We start from the raw sequence: 22,698 nt of genomic DNA on the forward strand, positions 1-22,698 counted from the left end.
AAGACCCAACACAACCAAAAATAAATTAATAAATTAATAAATAAATAAAACACTCCTGTAGTAATAGTTAGGATAATGTTACTTACTGTAACAAACTAACCTGTAATTTTAGTGCTGTCTCTTGGCTCCAAATCTACTATTGCTTTTTGATAGTGGAGCTGGAGCTCAGCACTCTCTCCTTTGCTAGCTGGTTTACTGTTAGTTTCTTCTAAGGACACTAGAAGGAAAGAGAGTAGATGGAATTTGCTTCTTCCTATTTCCTTGCTATTCATAAAGCTTAACCCAGCAACGCTTCTTCATCCCATGAACTACCAATAGCTGTTCCAGTGTCAGCTCCTTCACAGACCCAGAAGTGACCTGTCTGTATGCCCTCATCCTGACAGTACCCTCTCCTCAGACAACTGAGTCCCAGCTCCACTGGACGCTGCTCTATGCTTGAAGATTCTAAGAACCCTAATTCTTGCATTTGTTCTCCCAAGGGTGATAGCTGTTTCTGTATTCCCTCTGGTTTCCTGTTTTTCAACCCTCCAACACCTATTTAGCCATTTCCCAAAAGTGAATTATTTTTACTAAACCTCCCAGAATGGTTTTTGATTTCTTGACTAGACTCTGATATACATATACAGTTGATTCTCGTTAATTATTCTATAAAGTCACCATAAACACTGAATTAGTGACTACCGAACCATTGCTCCTACAAGAAATACAGTTTCTGTGAGTCTGTGGTCACAATATTTCCCCTACAATCAATACTTAGCCTTGTTTTATGTGTGTTTCTGTTTAAAAACACCTTATTTAATATATTCTTAATTCATGAACATTGAACTCTTGACCAACAGCCCTATAACTCATGTCTGAAGAAAGCTTATGTAACATAAATATTTTCTCCATAAAGAACATCACAGCCTCCTTGCACTTAAGAACACTAGAGAGCACTTCAGCACTATACATATGCAGGAGTCATTTTAGACAGTGAAATCACTATCAGAAAGCACAAAAACGCAGAAAATATGGCATTAAACAGACTGCAAAAAAGAACATATTTTGGGCTTCCCTGGTGGCACAGTGGTTAAGAATCCGCCTGCCAACACAGGGGACACGGGTTCAAGTCCTGGTCCAGGAAGATCCCACATGCCGCAGAGCAACTAAGCCCATGAGCCACAACTACTGAGCCTGCGCTCTAGAGCCCATGAGCCACGACTACTGAGCCCACGTGCTGCAACTACTGAAGCCTGTGCGCCTAGAGCCCGTGCTCCACAACAAGAGAAGCCACCGCAACAAGAAGCCGGTGCACCACAACGAAGAGTAGCCCCTGCTCGCCACAATCAGAGAAAGCCCATGCGCAGCAACAAAGACCCAATGCAGCCAAAATAAATAAATAAATAAATTTATTTTAAAAAGAAAAGGACACAGGTTTACAGTATGAAAGCTGAAACAAGGAGACACAGCATCGGCTTTTTCAGCTGGGAACACACTCTTGCTTATCAGGTGACTCAATGTCCACTCTGTGCACATTGGTGAATGACTACGAAAGCACTATGCGTATTGACTTGAGGCTTACAAACAAATTTTAGCATGTAGGTGAATTCAGAAATATGGAACCTGTGAATAGTAAAAACCAACTATACACATGGCATGTCTCCAAAATCTCTAAGCTGTTTCATTGGTCTATGTGTAATAGTAAGGTTTTCTAATATGTCTTAATATGTCTTAATATCCAGAATGATAAGTGCCCCCCTTTGCTCTTCTTTTTTAAGGGTAGCTTAGCTATTCTTGTACCTTTATTATTCCACATAAATTTTAGAATAAATGTATCAAATTCTTTAAAAAATCCAACTGTAATTTTAATTGGAATTGCAACTAATTTATACATTAAGGGAAAACTGACATATTTATTAACATGTTCCATCCAGTACGGGATACACCTCCATTTATTTACCTTGTCTTGTCTTAGGGTTTCAAAGTTTTTGCCACAGAGATTTTGTGTATTCCTAGATATGTTAAAGATATTGTTATATTATGAATGGATCTTTTTATTATATTTTCTAGTTGGTTGTGATGGGTATAGAGAAATACTATTAATTTTGTAAGCTGATCTCATATCTGGCAATCTCGCAGAACTTTCCTTAGTTTTACATTTCTCGGTTGATTCCTATGTCATCTACAAATGACACCAGTGGTCCTTTTATACCCCGCTCTCTGTTCCCTCAGACATACCAGCCTGGGCCCCTCTGAACTTGTTTCTTTTATTCAATGCCCAGCTCAGTCAAACATTGTCTTTGACAAGTCTTACCTAATTGCCTGGCCTCATCTACAACTATCAATCAGTGCTCCTTGTTCCCCACCTAAGTTAAATGCCAAGTTAAATGTGCCAACCACATGCTTCTATACCACCTTCTACATACCTCTATTATACAACTCAGCACTTTGTATCAAAATTACTTGTTAACATATTTCTCCGCAAAAGAATGAACTCTACCATATCTTACCCATGCTTATCAGACTAGCACCAAGCATGGTACCTAATACATAATACTCACTCAATAAATGGTTGCTAAGTAAATGAATAAATTTAATAGGTCAAAGTGTTGCACTCTGCTCACTCTGCACATGGAGAGAACAGATAAGTATAATCACTTATATGAGTAACTCATGATAAACAGCTTTCTTGGAGTTAACACACATTTGCCCAAAATCCCAAAAATTATACTAAATAAGAATAAAGCCCAAACATGATTCTTTTTTTTTGGCCGCACTGCGCAGTGGGATTTGTGGGATTTTAGTTCCTCAATCAGGAATCGAACTTAGGCCCTCAGCAGTGAGAACATGGAGTTCTAACCACTGGACCAACAGGGAATTCCCTTCTTTATTTTTCAGTTTAGTATTTTAAGTTATGATGTCTAAGAACTAAGCACATTCGCAGATTACAAGAAAAATATTAAATGAGCTTATAATTAATAGTACACTAATATATGCTTTTCTCCACAAATTTCTAGGAAATCTGTAATATTATAAAGACAATAAAAATAAAATTACCAGGGCTTCCCTGGTGGCACAGTGGTTGAGAGTCCGCCTGCCGATGCAGGGGACACGGGTTCGTGCCCCGGTCCAGGAGGATCCCGCATGCCGCAGAGCGGCTGGGCCCGTGGGCCACGGCTGCTGAGTCTGCGCGTCCGAAGCCTGTGCTCCGCGGCGGGAGAGGCCACAGCAGTGAGACGCCCGTGTACCGCAAAAACATAAAATAAAATAAAATTACCAAAGATAATTTCGTCTGAAAGACAGTTTTTTATAAGTTTGAGTTTTAAAAAAAGAAAAATTAAACAGGAATCTGAGATAATGCCTTCTTAAAACATCTTTTCCATAAAATTTTAAAGTGTAAATGTAGGGAAAAGTAGAGCCAGTTTTCCATTAACATGAAATATAAACAATTTAAGCATTATTAGTCACAAAAATGAAGAGCTAAAACCAGGAATCTCAGCAACTGTACAAAGATGGCTCTAGAGTTAAACAAACACTAATAGCACCTCTAAAAGTAATATCTAACAGTTATTGAAGATGTATTATGTCAGACACTAACCTAGCACTTTAGATATAAAGTAATGCTCACATCTATAAATTATAATTTAGATATAATGTAATGCTCACATTTCTAAATTAGATACTGTTAGATTATTAGGCTGTTAGATTAGCTAATCTAAGCTCAAAGGTATTTGTTTGCCAAAGACAGAAAGCTAATAAGTGGAGAGATGGTTTATCTGATTCCACAGGCCCTCTATTAACCCCTAAACTCAAGTAAGCAAGCACCTCTATGCTGAGATTAAAGGCAAGGAAAAGGAAAATACCTTCTTCAATTATTTATCATAGTCTCCAAATTCCTGCCTTTAAAGGCTTTAAGATAGGACCTGAAAACACTGTGAAAATATTTAATGGAAGAAGTGAATCAAAAAGGACCAGACCAGAAGAATGAGACACTGAGCAGCAAAAGGGTCAGTAAACTGAGGAGATGGGAAGTACACACACCTAAAAGGAGGTCACAAAAGGAAAAGACGTGAAATGAAAAACACAAAATTGTAATTAATTATCATTTTTAAACACCAACAATTGCCTGCTTCACAGTTTTACCAAATTTGTCTATGCCTCTTTGACAACATGAGAAGATATTAGTAAGTATATTCAAAAATAATACTGCAGGCAAGGAACTGCTCCCTCCTCTCTCCTTCTAAAAAGATAACCTTCCACAGTACAAATGTGGAAAATAAACAGAATGAAATTATGAACTTTTAGGCAGCAACATACTTTTAATGACATTTACGAAGTACTTTTATGGAATAATGCTTATTCCATAATGTTAAGTCCAAAAAAGACCAATGTTTAAAACTGTATAGATAGTATTTTCTAAAATTTGTAGAAGTATACAATCTGTATATTTGATTGACAGAATAAGACAACAAATTTGGCTTAAGTGCTACCCACAACTAACCAAAGCTGGCGAGAATCTGCTTTCCAGAGAGAACGTTGCTTCCTTTGAAGCTTCCTTATTAATTTCTAAATCTCATTTACAAAATAAACAAACAGCTGTTAATAAGAAAAGCAGGAATTTGAAGGCAATCTAATTTTTAAAAATAGAGTTTTAGGAGAAAATGAAAAGATAAAAGCAGTCTCCCTACTCCCTTCCCTACTCCACCCCCCCTTCCCTACTCCCTTTTCTTCTACTCCCCACCCCCACCCCAACCAATGGTACCAGAAATTATTCTCCATGAAATGCCACCCACTTTAAGCCCTGTTCAAAGGAGAATCTCCATCATGGAATGACAATGATGATCATCCTATAGCATGTGACAAATGAGAGTATAATGTGCTGGTTTAAAAAAAAAAAAAAAAAAAGCAGAAACATTTACAGATCCATTAACTTATTTGTTAAATGAACCATTTCTTTATGAGATATGCCTACTCTGTAGCCTACGTTTTCAAAGTCCTGTAGCAGTACACTTCTAAATATGCTAAAACAAAAAACAATAAAGACAATGGTAATCTAATTTTTGAATACTATGTTCTAGTTTAATTTCTACATTGCTAGATTCAAAGAACACAATAGGAAGGAAGGACATTAATAGTCTTTTATGATTTTCTGATAAGAAAATATAAACTGTGTACAGTGCAGTTCTGAAGGAACTGAATGGTCAGAATATAATAAATTGGCTGGTTTCCACAGTGGCTGATATATTAAGCCAAATTTTGAAGCCAATGTACAAGTTTATGTCCTAAGAAAACAATCAGTATCAAGATTTGGTAATCTTTTGGGGAGGATAAAACTGTTTTGGAACTGGATAGTGGTGATGGTTGCACAACACTGTGAGTGTACTAAATGCACTGAATTGTTCACTTTAAAATGGTTAATTTTTGTTTTGTCAATTTCACGTCAATTAAAAAAATATGTAAAAGCAAAACCAAAAATCAGCACAACTTTCACAATTTCCAAGCCCTTTTAAGATTCTTTCTCCTGACATATTAGAAGACGAAAAAAACTTTTAAAAGGAGAAGGTTAGCTTTCTTATGTATAACCCTATGGCCAAATAATCTTGAATGCTAACCTCGCAAAAGTATTTAATTTGATTGGTGTCTCCCACCCACCTGTTTCTTCATCTACTCTCCCTTCTCTCTTGAAGGGACAGTCCCAGTCTGACTTCACACAGTATTCATAATTCTAGAGAAATTTTCAAAAATTTCTGAGTAAAACTTTACGCATATATCTGAGTGGTACATAGTCTTAGAAAAGAAAGTGTCATAAAATCTCAAAAATCATAATTTTTACAACCATTGTTTACTTTATCTTCTTGATGAGTAAAAACCTTATGTTACTAATTTCACCCAAACTGAGAAGCCACTTTATGTGTTCTAAGCACTTATTATTGATACAACTTCCTAATTTAAAATGTACTCTGCTTTAAGATAAAAATAAATAAATAAATAAGAGCCCATCAGTGATACAATGGCCTTACTTCTTATTACATATTTACTCGAATAATAAGCCAACAACACAAAATTTGGGCAGCACTTTTGTAATTGAGATATTCTCACAGAGTATAAAATTAGATAAAATTTCTTCTTACAGTCTCTCTCACAACATGTTAGTTTCTCATTATCTTTTCATTTGTCCATGTAACTCTATAAGACCTGAGTATTAAAACTGTGCATTGTAACTTATAAAGAAAATATTAAGAAATAGGTTAAGGACGGCAAATTGATCACACCCTTATCTTCTCTCCCTCTCAAGACTCCATTAAAATTGTACAGTTGAGCAAACAAGTCCAGCTCCTAAATGATCAGACAGCAAACACACCAAACCTGGAAGAGTGTTTATGGGAGAAACGCACCAAGATGGGAACAATAGTGGGTTCACAGTCCCCTGTTGCCTATTACATAGCTAAAAATATAAATGGTTAGCTATGTAATACAGATACTTGCTCAAAAATAAAAAATAATAATGCAGTAGAAATTGTAATGAGTTACACATGTACCTGTATTACATGTATTTATTTAAATTTTTAGTTTAAAAATCAGTAAAATTCAGTTTTGAAAAAGCTGAGATTAAAAAATGAACTGGCCCACACAAATTTTCTATGACAAGTTGCTATTATACTTCCAGTTCAAAAGATTTGATTTTTCCTGAAAGGGTACCAAGTCAAATCATGATAAATCTATTTGAATGTGTCAAAGGCATTTCAAATATAATATACATCTACAGTGGAATTCTGTATCCCTCAACACTCACCCTCAACCTGCTCTCCATTCCTGAGATCACATCCATATCCCACCTCAGTGCCTTTATTCAACATTTAGGGAAGAGGCTGTTCTCTGCTTGGAGAAGGGCCACAAGGAGGACTTCTGGTGATGTGTATTCTCTTCTATTGCTAGAAACAATTCAGTACTGGCCCTAAACTTGTACTTGCCCCTTAGCAAAGGGAGAGTTGGACTCACCTTCCTTGAAAAGTACCTACTGGACACACCTTCCTTAGAAAGTAGTTTAGCAACATAATTTTTTTTCTTTTTGAATTTTATTTATTTTTTTAAACAGCAGGCTCCTATTACTTATCCATTTTATACATTAGTGTATATATGTCAATCCCAATCTCACAATTCATCACATCACCACCACCACCCCCTTGATGTCCTTGCATTTGTTCTCTACATCTGTGTCTCAATTTCTGCCCTGCAAACCAGTTCATCTGTACCATTTTTCTAGGTTCCACATATATGTGTTAATATACGATATTTGTTTCTCTCTTTCTGACTTACTTCGTTCTGTATGAGTCTCTAGATTCAGCCACATCTCTACAAATGACCCAGTTTCGTTCCTTTTTATGGATGAGTAATATTCCATTGTATATATGTACCACTTCTTCTTTATCTATTCATCTGTCAATGGGCATTTAGGTTGCTTCCATGACCTAGCTATTGTAAACAGTGCTGCGATGAACACTGGGGTGCTTGTGTCTTTTTGAATTATGGTTTTCCCTGGGTATATGCCCAGTTGTGGGATTGCTGGGTCATATGATAATTCTATTTTGTTTTTTAAGGAACCTCCATACTGTTCTCCATAGTTGCTATATCAATTTACATTCCCACCAACAGTGCAAGAGGGTTCGCTTTTCTCCACACCCTCTATAGCATTTGTTGTTTGTAGATTTTCTGATGATGCCCATTCTAACTGGTGTGAGGTGATACCTCATTGTAGTTTTGATTTGCATTTCTCTAATAATTAGTGATGTTGAGCAGCTTTTCATGTGCTTCTTGGCCATCTGTATGTCTTCTTTGGAGAAATGTCTATTTAGGTCTTCTGCCCATTCTTGGATTGGGTTGTTTGTTTTTTTAATATTGAGCTGTTTATATATTTTGGAGATTAATCCTTTGTCCATTGATTCGTTTGCAAATATTTTCTCCCATTCTGAGGGCTGTCTTTTCATCTTGTTTGTAGTTTCCTTTGCTTTGCAAAAGCTTTTAAGTTTCATTAGGTCCCATTTGTTTATTTTTGTTTTTATTTCCATTAATCTAGGAAGTGGACCCAAAAAATCTGGTTGTGATTTATGTCAAAGAGTGTTCTTCCTATGTTTTCCTCTAAGAGTTTTATAGTGTCTTACATTTAGATCTCTAATCCATTTTGAGTTTATTTTTGTGCTTTGTGTTAGGGAGTGTTCTAATTTCATTCTTTTACATGTGGCTGTCCAGTATTCCCAGCACCACTTATTGAAGACACCGTCTTTTCTCCATTGTATATCCTTGCCTCTTTGTCATAGATTAGTTGACCATAGGTACGTGCATTTATCTCTGGGCTTTCTATCCTGTTCCATTGATATATATGTTTTTGTGCCAGTACCATATTGTCTTGATTACTGTAGCTTTGTAGTATAGACTGAAGTCAGAGAGTCTGTTTCCTCCAGTGATATTTTTTTCTCTCCAGACTGCTTTAGCTATTTGGGGTCTTTTGTGTCTCCATACAAATTTTAAGATTTTTTGTTCTAGTTCTGTAAAAAATTCCACTGGTAATTTAATAGGGATTGTATTGAATTTGTAGATTGCTTTGGGTAGTATAGTCATTTTCACAACATTGATTCTTCCAATCCAAGAACATAGTATATCTCTCCATTGATTTGTATCATCTTTAATTTCTGCGTCTTATAATTTCAGTGTCTTATAGTTTTCTGCATACAGGTCTTTTGTTTCCCTAGGCAGGTTTATTCCTAGGTATGTTATTCTTTTTGTTGCAATGGTAAGTGGGAGTGTTTCCTTAATTTCTCTTTCAGATTTTTCGTCATTAGTGTATAGGAATGCAAGAGATTTCTGTGCATTAATTTTGTATCCTGCAACTTTACCAAATTCATTGATTAGCTCTAGTAGTTTTTTGGTGGCATCTTTAGGATTCTCTATGTATAGTATCATGTCATCTGCAAACAGTGACAGTTTTACTTCTTCTTTTCCAATTTGTATTCCTTTTATTTCTTTTGCTTCTCTGATTGCTGTAGCTAGGACTTCCAAAACTATGTTGAATAAGAGTGGTGAGAGTGGACATCCTTGTCTTGTTCCAGATCTTAGAGGAAATGGTTTCAGTGTTTCACCATTGAGAATGATGTTCACTGTGGGTTTGTCATATATGGCCTTTATTATGTTTAGGTAACTTCCCTCTATGCCTACTTTCTGGAGGGTTTTTATCATAAATGGTGATGAATTTTGTCAAAACATTTTTCTGCATCTATTGAGATGATCATAAGGTTTTTATTCTTCAATTTGTTAATATGGTGTATCACATTGATTGATATGCATATATTGAAGAATCCTTGCATCCCTGGGATCAATCCCACTTGATCATGGTGTATGATCTTTTTAACGTGTTGTTGGATTCTGTTTGCTAGTATTTTGTTGAGAATTTTTGCACCTATATTCAACAGTGATATTGGTCTGGAATTTTCTTTTTTTGTACTATCTTTATCTGGTTTTGATATCAGGGTGATGGTGGCCTCACAGAATGAGTTTGGGGGTGTTCCTTCCTCTGCAATCTTTTGGAAGAGCTTGAGAAGGATGGGTCTTAGCTCTTCTCGAAATGTTTGATAGAATTTGCCTGTGAAGCCATCTGGTCCTGAACTTTTATTTGTTGGAAGATTTTTAATCACAGTTTCAATTTCATTCCTTGTGATTGGTCTGTTCATATTTTCTGTTTCTTCCAGGTTCAGTCTTGGAAGGTCATACCTTTCTAAGAATTTGTCCATTTCTTCCAGATTGTCCATTTTATTGGCATAGAGTTGTTTGTAGTAGTCTCAGGATGCTTTGTATTTCTGCAGTGACTGTTGTAACTTCTCCTTTTTCATTTCTAATTTTATTGATTTGAGTTCTCTCCCTCTTTTTCTTGATGAGTCTGGCTAATGGTTTATCAATTTTGTTTATCTTCTCAAAGAACCAGCTTTTAGTTTTATTGATCTTTGCTATTGTTTTCTTTGTTTCTATTTCATTTGTTTCTGCTCTGATCTTTATGATTTCTTTCCTTCTGCTAACTTTTGGTTTTGTTTGTTCTTCTTTCTCTAGTTTCTTTAGGTGTAAGGTTAGATTGTTTATTTGAGATTTTTCTTGTTTCTTGAGGTAGGCTTGTAATGCTATAAACTTCCCTCTTAGAACTGCTTTTGCTGCATCCCATAGGTTTTGGATCGTTGTGTTTTCATTGGCATTTGTCTCTATGTATTTTTTGATTTCCCCTTTGACTTCTTCAGTGATCTCTTGGTTATTTAGTAACGTATTGTTTAGCCTCCAGGTGTTTGTATTTTTTACCTTTTTTTCCTGTAATTCATTTCTAATCTCATAGCATTGTGGTCAGAAAAGATGATTGATAGGATTTCAATTTTCTTAACTTTACTGAGGCTTCATTTGTGACCCAAGATGTGATCTATCCTGGAGAATGTTCCATGCACACTTGAGAAGAAAATGTAACCTGCTGTTTTTGGATGGAATGTCCTGTAAATATCAATTAAATCTATCTGGTCTATTGTGTCATTTAAAGCTTGTGTTTCCTCATTAATTTTCTGTTTGGATGATCTGTCCATTGGTGCGAGGTGTTAAAGTCCCCCATTAGTATTGTGTTACTGTTGATTTCCTATTTTATAACTGTTAGTAGTTGCCTTATATATTGAGGTGCTCCTATGTTGGATGCATATATATTTATAATTGTTATATCTTCTTCTTGGATTGATCCCTTGATCGTTATGTAGTGTCCTTCCTTCTCCCTTGTAACATTCTTTATTTTAAAGTCTGTTTTATCTGATATGAGTATTGCTACTACAGCTTTCTTTTGATTTCCATTTGCATGGAATATCTTATTCCACCCCTCACTTTCAGTCTGTATGTGGCCCTAAGTCTGACGTGGGTCTCTTGTAGACAGCATACATATGGGTCTTGTTTTTGTATCCATTCAGCAAGCATGTGTCTTTTGGTTGGAGCATTTAATGCATTCACGTTTAAGGTAATTATCGATATGTATGTTTCTATGACCATTTTCTTAATTGTTTTGAGTTTGATTTTGTAGGTCCTTTTCTTCTCGTGTTTCCCACTTACAGAAGTTCCTTTAACATTTGTTGTAGAGCTGGTTTGGTGGTGCTGAATTCTCTTAGTTTTTGCTTGTCTGTAAAGCTTTTGATTTCTCTGTTGAATTGGAATGAGATCCTTGCTGGCTAGAGTAATTTTGGTTGTAGCTTCTTCCCTTTCATCACTTTAAATATGTCATGCCACCCCCTTCTGGCTTGTAGAGCTTCTGCTGAGAAATCAGCTGTTAACCTTATGGGAGTTCCCTGTATGTCATTTGTCATTTTTCCCTTGCTGCTTTCAATAATTTTTCTTTAATTTTTGCCAATTTGATTACTATGTGTCTCGGCATGTTTCTCCTTGGGTTTATCCTGTATGGGACTCTCTGTGCTCCCTGGACTGGGGTGGCTATTTCCTTTCCCATGTTAGGGAAGTTGTCGACTATAATCTTTTCAAATATCTTCTCGGGTCCTTTCTCTCTCTCTTCTCCTTCTGAGATCCCTATAATGTGAATGTTGTTGCGTTTAATGTTATCCCAGAGGTCTCATAGGCTGTCTTCATTTCTTTACATTCTTTTTTCTTTATTCTGTTCCACGGCAGTGAATTCCACCATTCTGTCTTCCAGGTCACTTATTTGTTCTTCTGCCTCAGTTACTCTGCTATTGATTCCTTCTAGTGTAATTTTCATTTCAGTTATTGTATTGTTCTTCTCTGTTTGTCCTTTAATTCTTCTAGGTCTTTGTTAAACATTTCTTGCATCTTCTCGATCTTTGCCTCCATTTTTTTTCTGAGGTCCTGGATCATCTTCACTGTCATTATTCTGAATCCTTTTTCTGGAAGCTTGCCTATTTCCACTTCATTTAGTTGTTTTTCTGGAGTTTTATCTTGTTCCTTCATCTGGTACATAGCCCTCTGCCTTTTCATCCTGTCTATCTTTCTGTGAATGTGGTTTTTGTTCCACAGGCTGCAGGACTTCTTGCTTCTGCTGTCTGCCCTCTGGTGAATGAGGCTATCTAAGAGGCTCGTGCAAGTTTCCTGATGGAAGGGACTGGTGGTGGGTAGAGCTGGCTGTTGCTCTGGTGGGCAAAACTCAGTAAAACTTTAATCCGCTTCTCCTCTGATGGGTGGGGCTGGGTTCCCTCCCTGTTGCTTCTTTGGCCTGATGTGACCCAACACTGATCCTACCCGGGTTCTTTGGTGGAGCTAATGGCGGACTCTGGGAGGGCTCACGCCAAGGAGTACCTCCCAGAACTTCTGCTGCTAGTGTCCTTGTCCTCACGGCAAGACACAGCCACTCCCTGCCTGTTCAGGAGACCCTCCAATGCTAGCAGGTAGGTTTAGTTCAGTCTCCTATGGGGTCACTGCTTCTTCCCCTGGGTCCCAATGCGCACACTACTTTGTGTGTGCCCTCCAAGAGTGGAGTCTCTCTTTCCCCCAGTCCTGTCAAAGTCCTGCAATCAAATCCCGCTAGCCTTCAAAGTCTGATTCTCTAGGAATTCCTCCTCCCATTGCTGGATCCCCAGGTTGGGAAGCCTGACGTGGGGCTCAGAACCTTCAATCCAGTGGGTGGACTTCTGTGGTATAAGTGTTCTCCAGTTCGTGAGTCACCCACCCAGGAGTTATGGGATTTGATTTTATTGTGATTGTGCCATTCCTACCATCTCATTGTGGCTTCTCTTTTGTCTTTGGATGTGGGGTATCTTTTCTGGTGAGTTCCAGTGTCTTCCTGTCGATGATTGTTCAGCAGTTAGTTGTGATTCCAGTGCTCTCGCAAGAGGGAGTGAGAGCACCTCCTTCTACTCCACCATCTTGAACCAATCTCAGCAACATCTTTCATTACTGGAGCATGTTGCCCACAAATACACCATGATTAGCTCTTCCCATCACTCCAAGTGTTTTACTCCTTCCTACCATATTTACTTTTCTTCCTGAGAGCCATTCAGGAAAACACCTTCTCCATCCCATTACTTGCCATTGATGTTTTAGTAACACTTATAAGTGAACATTCTGGGAGCTCCCTCATGGCCAGAACCTAAATTTGACACTGGCCTTAAGAGATTAAAAAACAAAAGCAGAAGCCACAGTCCCTATTCTTCAGACTAAAAGTTTCCCTTTCCATGAAAAGGCTGCACCTGGACCATTAAGAAGGAGACAGATTTTCAGAAAACACTTACCCTCCACCAGGGAATTTATTTTGTCTCAGAACAACCACACTAGGATTGTTTTTAATATATCCAGCCTAAACTCTTCCAGGAGCAGTTTCAGCTCCTTCTATCATTTATGTAATACCCACTTATAGACTTGAGATCTTATTAAATAACTCTTTCCCTTTCTCTTTTTCTGGCCAGTCAATTAAACTTCCTTTAACCTTTGTTCAGATATTAATGCTACATTTTAATTAATTCAAATTAATTGTCTTTTTTTAAAAAATATTAACCTAAGAACTGTGTGAAGATGGACCACGACTATGGTCAGAATCAGTGTGCAGATGGGACTGAAAGATCAACAGTCGTATAACGTGTGCTGAATCTGGAAGCAAGAGTTGAAGAATCTGCTGTTGCTGGGAATTCAAATCAAACAGATAAAAATTTATTGAGCGCTTACCTAGGACAAGCCTCCAGTAAGGACACATACAAAGAAACATAAGACTCAAAAACATATCTGATCCTGAAAAAGTGAATAATCTAGCAGAAGAAAATAATATGAAGGATTTTACCTACTGCATAAAGGAGAATTCACTTAATTAATCAAAACAACAAGAAGATACTTTTTATTGTTTATTATCAAAATTTAGCAGAATGATAAGAGTGTGGGCACAAGAAAATCAAGAGTGCAGAGAAACACACACTAAGACACTTTTGGTGTGAAAACAAATTGGGAAAACATCTCTGAAGGGCAATTTGACAACAAGTACCAATACCTTTTTAAAAATACATACTTTTGACCAGAAATTGCATATCTAGGGATTTTTCCCAAAGAAATAACCAGTCTAGTATTTAAAGATGCATGTGTACAAGGAAGCAAGCAACATGGCTTGCAACCATGAACAACTACAAATAATCTAAATGTCCTACGATATGGACATTAAAGTGATGATGTAGCTGGCTAACCATATCAACATGGAAATATCTTTAAGGTACGGTAAATGGAAAAATGTAGCTTTATTAAAAGTATGTAGTATTTCCCCAAGTAATATATATCACTGTTTCTAAAGACAAGCAATGTCCCCCCCAAAAAAATTAAAACTTAAGTTAAAATTTAAAAAATTTAAAAAAATAAATAAAGACGAGCAATGTCCCCATACATTCTAATATGAAAGGCCTAGAACAAGGCCTGGAAATGTGAATTTTCAACATGCTCCCCCCATGCACACACAGATACATACATGCACACATTCACCTGGGTAATCCTGGTGCAGGTGTTCTGCAGAGGGCCCTCTGAAAAATGGTGCATTAACATATCTCAAATTTGGGAACGAGTGTATGTGCAAAATAGAAACACGATAATATAAGAATCTACAGTCTGGAACTGATGTTGAATTAGGAAGAGTAAGAGACAAAAGAATAAGAAAATGAAATATAATACATCCAGTCGGACTATCATGCAACCATTAAAACAAAAACCACGGTGACACAAACAGAGAATATGATATATTTTTAAGTTTTGTTAACACCAAAAAAAGGAACTCCACAAAAATCTAGTTCAAAAATGGGCAAAGGAATCTGTGACAACACAGATGGCCCTTGAGGGCATAATGTTAAGTAATGTCTTTCTCAGACAGAGAAAGACAAATACTGTATGATATCACTAATATGTGGAATATTTTTAAAGCTGTATTCATGAAAATAGAGACTAGAATAGTTGTTACCAGGGGCTGGGGGTAGGGAAATTGGGGAGATGTTATTTAAGGGAACAAACTTGCAACTAGTAGATAAATAAGTCCTGAAGATCTAATGCACAACATAGTGACTATAGGAAACACACTGTATTACAGATTTCAAAGGGACTAGATCTTAATTTTTCCCACCATAAAAAATGAAATAATAATTACGTGATGTTATAGAGATATAAGTTAATGCTATGATGGTAATCATATTGCAATATATAAATGTATCAAATCAACACACTGTATACCTTAAACCTACACAATGTTATATATCAATTAATTTTTTGATTTTAAAAAATAGGCAAAGGAGTTACATAGACATTTCTTCAAAGGAGATATACTAATGGCCAATAAGCACATGGAAATAGCTCAACATCATTAGTCATTAGGGAAACACAAATCTAACCTACAGGGAGATACCACTTCATACCTACAAAGATGCTACAGTTTTTAAAAATGGAAAGTAAGTGTTGGTTAGAATGTAGAAAAATTGGAACCCTCATACATTGCTGATGGGAGTGTAAAATGATGCAGGCACTGGAAAACAGTTTGGCAGTTCCTCAAAGAGTTAAAAATAAAAGTACCCTATGACCCCACAATTCCAATCCTAGGTATCTACCCACGAGAACTGAAAACAGATGTTCAAATTCTTGTACATGAATGCTCATAGCAGCATTATTCATAATTATAGCCCAAAAGTAGAAACAACCCAATGGTGAGATGCAGTATACCTATTCAATGGAATATTATTCAACCTTAAAAAGAAATGAAGTGATACTTGTACACCAATGTTGACAGCAGTATACCTATTCAATGGAATATTATTCAACCTTAAAAAGAAATGAAGTGATACTTGTACACCAATGTTGACAGCAGCGTTATTCACAACAAGCAAAAGATAGAAACAACCCAAGTATCCATCATTAGACAAATGGATAAACAAAATGTGGTGCTATACACATACAATGGAATATTATTCTGCCAAAAAAGAAAGGAAATTATGATACATGCTGCAAGATGGATAAACCTTGGAAATATTAAGTGAAATAAGCCAGACACAAAAGGATAAATATGGTATGATTCTACTTATACGAGATACCTATACAGACAGAAAGGAGAACAGAGGTTACCAGGGGCTGGAGGGAGGGAAGAATATTTAATAGGTACTGAATTTCCATTTGGAATGATGAAAAAGTTCTGGAAATGGATAGTGGTGATGGTTGTACAACACTGTAATTGTACTCAATGCCCCTCAATTGTACACTTAAAAATAGTTAAAATGGCATATTTTATGTTATGCATATTTCATCACAATTTTTAAAGGCAACACAGTAAATTATTGTCAAAACAAACACATAAAAATAAAGAAATGAAGTAGTGATACATTGTATAACCACATATGAACCTTGAAAACATCATGCTAAGTAAAAACCTGGACACAAAAATCCACACATCATATGATTCCATTTATATGCAATGTACAGAGCAGGCAAACCCATAGAGGCAGAAAACAGATTAGTGATTGCCAGAGAATGGAGAGAGTGGAGAAGTGGGGAATGAGTGCTTAATGGGTACAGGGTCTCCTTCTAGAATGATGAAAATGTTCTGTAGTAGATAATGGTGATGGTTGCACATCATGAATGTACTGGAAGCCCCTGCAGTGTACACTTTAACGGTTAAAATGGTCAATTTTATGTTACATGAATCTACCTCTATAAAAGAAAAGCAGAAAAACCATCAAACACACACAATTAGAACTATGCAAAGGGCTTCCCTGGTGTCGCAGTGGTTAAGAGTCTGCCTGCCAATGCAGGCGACACAGTTTCGAGCCCTGGTCTGGGAGGATCCCACATGCCGCGGAGCAACTAGCCCCGTGAGCCACAATTACTGAGCCTGCGCATCTGGAGCCTGTCCTCTGCAACAAGAGAGGCCGCGATAGTGAGAGGCCCGCGCACCGCGTTGAGGAGTGGCCCCCACTTGCCGCAGCTAGAGAAAGCCCTTGCACAGAAACGAAGAGCCAGCACAGCCATAAATAAATAAAATTTTTTTAAAAAAAGGCAAAATTCCTTTAAAAAAAAAAAACTATGCAAAAACATATGTAAGTATAAGGAGAAAGACAAAGTAGAAATACAAAACAAAAAGAAGGCTTAGGTGGGTCAGGTTGAGTTTTTTCTATTTTTTCAAACTTTTTATCAACATTATTATATTATTTTCATAATAAAAAGAGAACTATCAAGTATCAAGTACCTACTAAAAAATTAAGCACTGTACTAGGCATTTTCATGAATCATGAGTACTCTCCCACATGCTGGGTGAACAGGAAACATTTGATAGAAACATGGAAGGGAGAGCAAAGGAATCTAGTTACGGGGTGGGGGGACTGAATTCATTAGTTATGTATTGCTATTCAACAAAAACTCCCAAAACATGGCTTTAGGAGACATGTTTGTATATTTAATGCGTGAGCACAGATGAACTCCCTAAGGTCAACACTTGATTTTCCTATATAATTTAATAGCCCCAAAGAGAAATAAGAATTAATAACAGACAGCATTCTTTTATAAAGAAGCAGGACAGTGTTACAGTTATAATTCCTTAAAGTTATAAGAAAACTGGTCTGAAAAAAAAAAAAAAACTGGTCTGTGAGTCTAGTTGTTTCCCAGTCAATTTTAACCATAATCCAATGATCATACCTGTATTTTGATATAATTCTTAAAATTATTTTTACGATCTCTGTTTATAATTTCAGTTGTCTTTATAAATAAACCACCTGGAAACCCCAGAACCATCAATTCTATAGATAGAACCAGTCCAGAGAGTTTTATAAGGCATCAATTCAGTTCTTATAAATAAGCTGGGTATAAGATCTCATCCTTAATAAATTTATTCTGCCCTTTTGATATTTAACTGGGCAGTATATTAAGATGTCTTTGGTAGGTCCGGATCTCTGCTGTTCCAAAATCAGTGGATACTACCTTGGAGAACTCAAGGCTGAATATCACACCGGCATCATATCCTTTAAGGAAAGAGGATTCCATCAATCTTGATTGTATTTCTTAATTGGTCATGGCATTAGAGGACTGATTAGGTAGGAAAATCCTATAAATAAGCTGCTCTAGTCCTGACTAGGATAAATCTCCAGTCTTCTTAAAACATGTATGTATAAGCAATATAATGACCAAAAAGCAATCCACAACTAATTACTTAGACTTCAAAAGTACAGTCATTTGCAATGTAGTAATTCCATGATAATCATTTCCATCGCTTTTCATGATGCCTGTAATTTAACAACTAAATCTTCATGAGGGTTTTGTTGCCAACAACTTAGTAATTTTTTTTGTCTAACCTGAACTAAGCCCCTTATATATATTGTCACAAATGTACAGCTAGGGTTATTCTCCAATCAATATAGAATTAAAATCAAGAATCGTCAATGGTGGCTAAGCCTCTCAAACTCTGCAGCTGTTGCCAACTCTACTCCTTCCAAATCAAGTACAAAAGCATACAAGGCAGCTAAGTTTAAATTTCCACACTCTGATCACCTCTCACTGGTTACTATGTGAGTGTGTTGTGTAGGGGGGTGCCCATAAAAATACAATCGTGTAATGGCAAGAACAGGGATTCTGAGAGACTCTGACTGGCCCAGCTTGAGTTGTGTGGTGGGCAGGATTCAAAGATAACCCCCAAGATCCCTGCCCATCCTGTACACAGCCTATATAATCCTCCTCGCTTGAGCAGGATTTGTGATATGATGAATAGTCACCGCTGTGATTACATCATATTATATAAAACTCTACTGTACTAGACTAGAGAGCAATTCTCCTGCTGCCTTGAAGAAGCCAACTACCATGCTGTAGAGAAGGCCACATGGCAAGGTACAATGGGAAGCCTCTAGGAACTCAAAAAGGTCCTCCACTGACAGCCAACAAGTCCTGCAACCACAAGAACTGAATTCTGGTAACAAGTAGTGATCTTCGAAGAGACCCCCAAGCCTTACATGAGACCAAAGTCCCAGTCAGCCCCTTGAAAACTGGTAGAAGACCCTGAGCAGAGGACACAGTCAACCCACGACAACACTCCTGAACCACAGAAACTGTAAGATAATAAATTCATGTTGTTTTATGCCACTAAGTTTGTGGTAATTTATTATGCAACAACAGAAAATCAATATAAGTCACATGCCCACCCCTTACCCAGAGCAGGGTGGGTGGGATACCTTGATAAACAGGCGAAGTAAGTTTGCATCCAGTGGTGAGGGGTGGTCCTCCTTAAGTGCAATTGAAGTGTCATTACCCGTTGGGAGGATGGATACTGGAAAAAAGAACAAAAATCATCCACCACAATATATTCAGCATCTGACATCTCATAGGCTTTCAACATTCAACTCACAACTCTCCCCTGCCGTTGGCTCCCTCTACTGCCATATACACACTTCTAGATCTACATGCCACTGAGCCAGAGACTAACAAAGAATACATGAGGGCAACAAAATCTAGCATGAACGCTAGGCTAATATAACAAATTATAGTCTTGAATCTGCCACTAATTAGCTATGTGACCTTGGGCAACCACTCATGGGCCACAGTTTCTTATCTGTAAATAAAAGGATTGGACTAGCTTTAATGTTTCTTCCACCATTAAAATTCTGATTTATTAAAATTCTAGGGGAGGGCTTCCCTGGTGGCGCAGTGGTTGAGAGAGTCTGCCTGCCGATGCAGGGGACACGGGTTTGTGCCCCAGTCTGGGAAGATCCCACATGCCGCGGAGCGGCTAGGCCCGTGAGCCATGGCCGCTGAGCCTGCGCGTCCGGAGCCTGCGCTCCCCAACAGGAGAGGCCACAACAGTGAGAGGCCCGCGTACCGCAAAAAAAAAAAAAAAAAAAAAAAAAAGGCAATTTGATTTTTTTTAAAGCCTACAATAACTCAAATAAGCTGAAAGTTAAATGTTAAATCTAGGCATTTCACTTTTGAAACGCTGCAAAGAAAAATTAATCACAATTGTTCTTACCAAATACACATTAACTTTGTAATATATTCTTTTCCTTTGCTGTCTTCCTTTCCCCTCACCAAAAAAAAAAAAAAACCTCAGTAGAATTTCTGATTGAACTATTTTAACCATAATCAATTCCCATTACTGTCAAGCTTTTAGGCAAGTGAAGAAAATTCTTAAAAGAGGAAGGAGAAGTTAAGGAAGAGTAATAGAACTTTCCGTTAAATATTATCCTTCAACTGCACAGAAGATAGGAATTTTTAAAAGACTTCAAGATACAACTAATGAAATAGTAAGATTAATTATAGGTTATCTCAACACACATAGAATCTAAGAGATAAAAAGAAAAAAGACAAAACTTTACTTCTTCTTGGATAGTTTCCTATTGGAAAAGTGCAAGTAATGTTCATATAGATAAAATTTATGCCTGGGAATGTCAGGAATAACATTGCTCCCATATAATATTCATAGAGAAATGGAGACCACACGTGTAGCTCTGCCAAATTAAAAACAAAAAGAGAAAATTTCTAAAAGCAAAATCTCAAATTAGATAAAACTTATTCTTAAAATTCCCAGGTATTTTGCTCTCCTTCCACAATTAAATGGATCTAGACACTTAGCACCTTTATTTAGTTAAGAGAAACGGTACTTAAGAGTCTCAAGAAAATTCACCCAAATATCAAGTGAGGTCACTTAATATCTGGCCTTCCCAAGGGCAAGGATTTGCCTTCCTGCCTTAATATGAAATGTAACATTATGAGAAAGATGGAGAAGTTCCCCTGAACAGTTACAAATACTTAAAATAGTAAAAGGCCCCTACTGTTTTCTGGAAATCTTCCATCAACAAACAACTTGCTGCTCTCGGGGCGCCACGTGCTACGGAGCTGCGCGTGCGCCCTGGTTATCACCGGCGCCAATTCTCGTGCCTCGTTCCCCGCCTCATTCTCTGAGGTGAGCGACCATAGTACAGACCTACCCGGTTCTGAGAACTTTAACGAAATAACGTAAATAAAGCACCTAGCGCAGTAGCTACACTTAACAAGGGAGGAAATTAATGTCATTTAAAGGTAAAATGCAGACCTAATGCACAGAACTTTGTTCTCAAACCACCTGCAAGTCTCCCCATCACTTGAGAAAGCTTGGGAAACACTCGGGACACGATTTCTTCCAGTAGGGCTCAGCAACGAGAGAGTCAATGTGGGGAGAAGAATGAAAGATGACTGAATGAGCAGGAGCCTGCGAGAAGCGAGCCCACGGGCAGCGGCCGACTCCTCACGCCTTCACTCACACCTCCCTCTCGGAGGAGAGCTCGACGCGACCTACGCGGCAAACGCAGCTGGAGACGCAGAAACTTTCCAGGGCGCGGGCCCGGAGCACTGAGCGAAACGAATCTTTGTTTCACAGTTTTCTCGGTGACGTAGTGAGGAAGCGGGAGAGCAAAAACCAGGTCAGAGACCAGAAGCCAAGCAGGGTTGCGACTTTCGATTTTCCGAGCGCAGGGAAGGGCTTCTAAGACTCGCCTTTAAAGGCGTTTACTTAAACTACTTAAGGGAGTTTCTATTATTTCCTCGCGTTCACAGGGTAATTCCCGCAATTTGGGCAGTCAGCCTCAGCCACCTCTCACACAGCAGAGCTCGCGGAGGTTGTAAGCCCCGCCCACTTGTGAGGCTGGTGCGCATGTGCCCAGTTGTTTTAACACTAAAGTGTTTCCGCCTTCTGTTCCACACCGTGGCAGCGATGGCCGAGTGGTTAAGGCGTTGGACTTGAAATCCAATGGGGTCTCCCCGCGCAGGTTCGAACCCTGCTCGCTGCGGAAAAGGAGGAAGCTTTTTTACCCACTTCCAACAGATGCTGTCATACGATAATCCGTACTCTTCCCTCTGTATTTCCCCTATCTGCCCGCTAAATGGCCCGACTGCAGAGAAGTTAAATGTCTCAAAGAAAAGCCAGTAAATGTCAGTGCTGTAAACATACGCTGTTTACGCTAGTGGGAATAGCCTTTATTCCCTTTATACTAAATAGTAACTAACGGTTTTAGAATCTTGTTCCTTGTTCACAAAATAAAAATAAAATGAAGATAAATATTGGCGGGAATTTTCAGGCTATCACAGCCAGAACAAGATATCATCTCATTAAAACTGATGGCAAGGCTAATGCTACCTCTCCTTCCATCCCAGAATCACCTTCAACGGTTCCCCCACCACATCCAAAAGTGGTGTGAAATGGGAGATAATAAAAACTTTTAAAAGTTCAACTTCTAAAGTATGATAGGTAGATCCACATGAGGGAACACTGCATGTAACCACTAAAATGATATTAATGACATGGGAAGACTTTCCCAATACATTGCTAAATGCAAAAAGTCGAACAGGTTGGAAAACAGTATATATTATGATCACATTTTTGTTAAACAATTCAGTTATATAACCGTTTATGTGGCAACAATGGCAGAAAAAAAGAGAGAGTGAATGGGGGCTGGAAAGAAATAACCAAAATGTTAGCAGTAATTATTATCTCTGGGTGGTGGGATTTGGGGGATTTTAATTTTCTTAACAGATAGTTTTTTGCTTAACTGAGTTTTCTAAAATGTGTATATTGATCCAGTATTTTTTTTAGTAATAAAAGGAAATCATGAGGTTAGTCTTTGAGACCCTGCACATCCCCTTTCTGCTCCCTTCGCCCACTTTCACAATCTCCCTCCCACTCCATGCTTTCCAGGTGTTCTTATGGAGCTCCCTAACACCTTAAGGCTATGGATAGCT

General features: G+C 37.7%; 1 non-coding gene across 1 annotated transcript; it reads left to right on the forward strand.

Moving 5' to 3' along the window:
- Positions 1–21,667: 21,667 nt before the first annotated feature.
- TRNAS-UGA (transfer RNA serine (anticodon UGA)) lies at positions 21,668–21,749 on the forward strand. Its single transcript has one exon. It is a non-coding gene; the product is annotated as a tRNA-Ser (tRNA).
- Positions 21,750–22,698: the final 949 nt, after the last annotated feature.

Source organism: Delphinapterus leucas, chromosome 16 (genome assembly GCF_059928025.1).
Source record: "Delphinapterus leucas isolate spDelLeu-1000000601 "Yukka" chromosome 16, BTC_Dleu_Yukka2, whole genome shotgun sequence".
In the NCBI taxonomy this organism is placed as follows: Eukaryota; Metazoa; Chordata; class Mammalia; order Artiodactyla; family Monodontidae; genus Delphinapterus; species Delphinapterus leucas.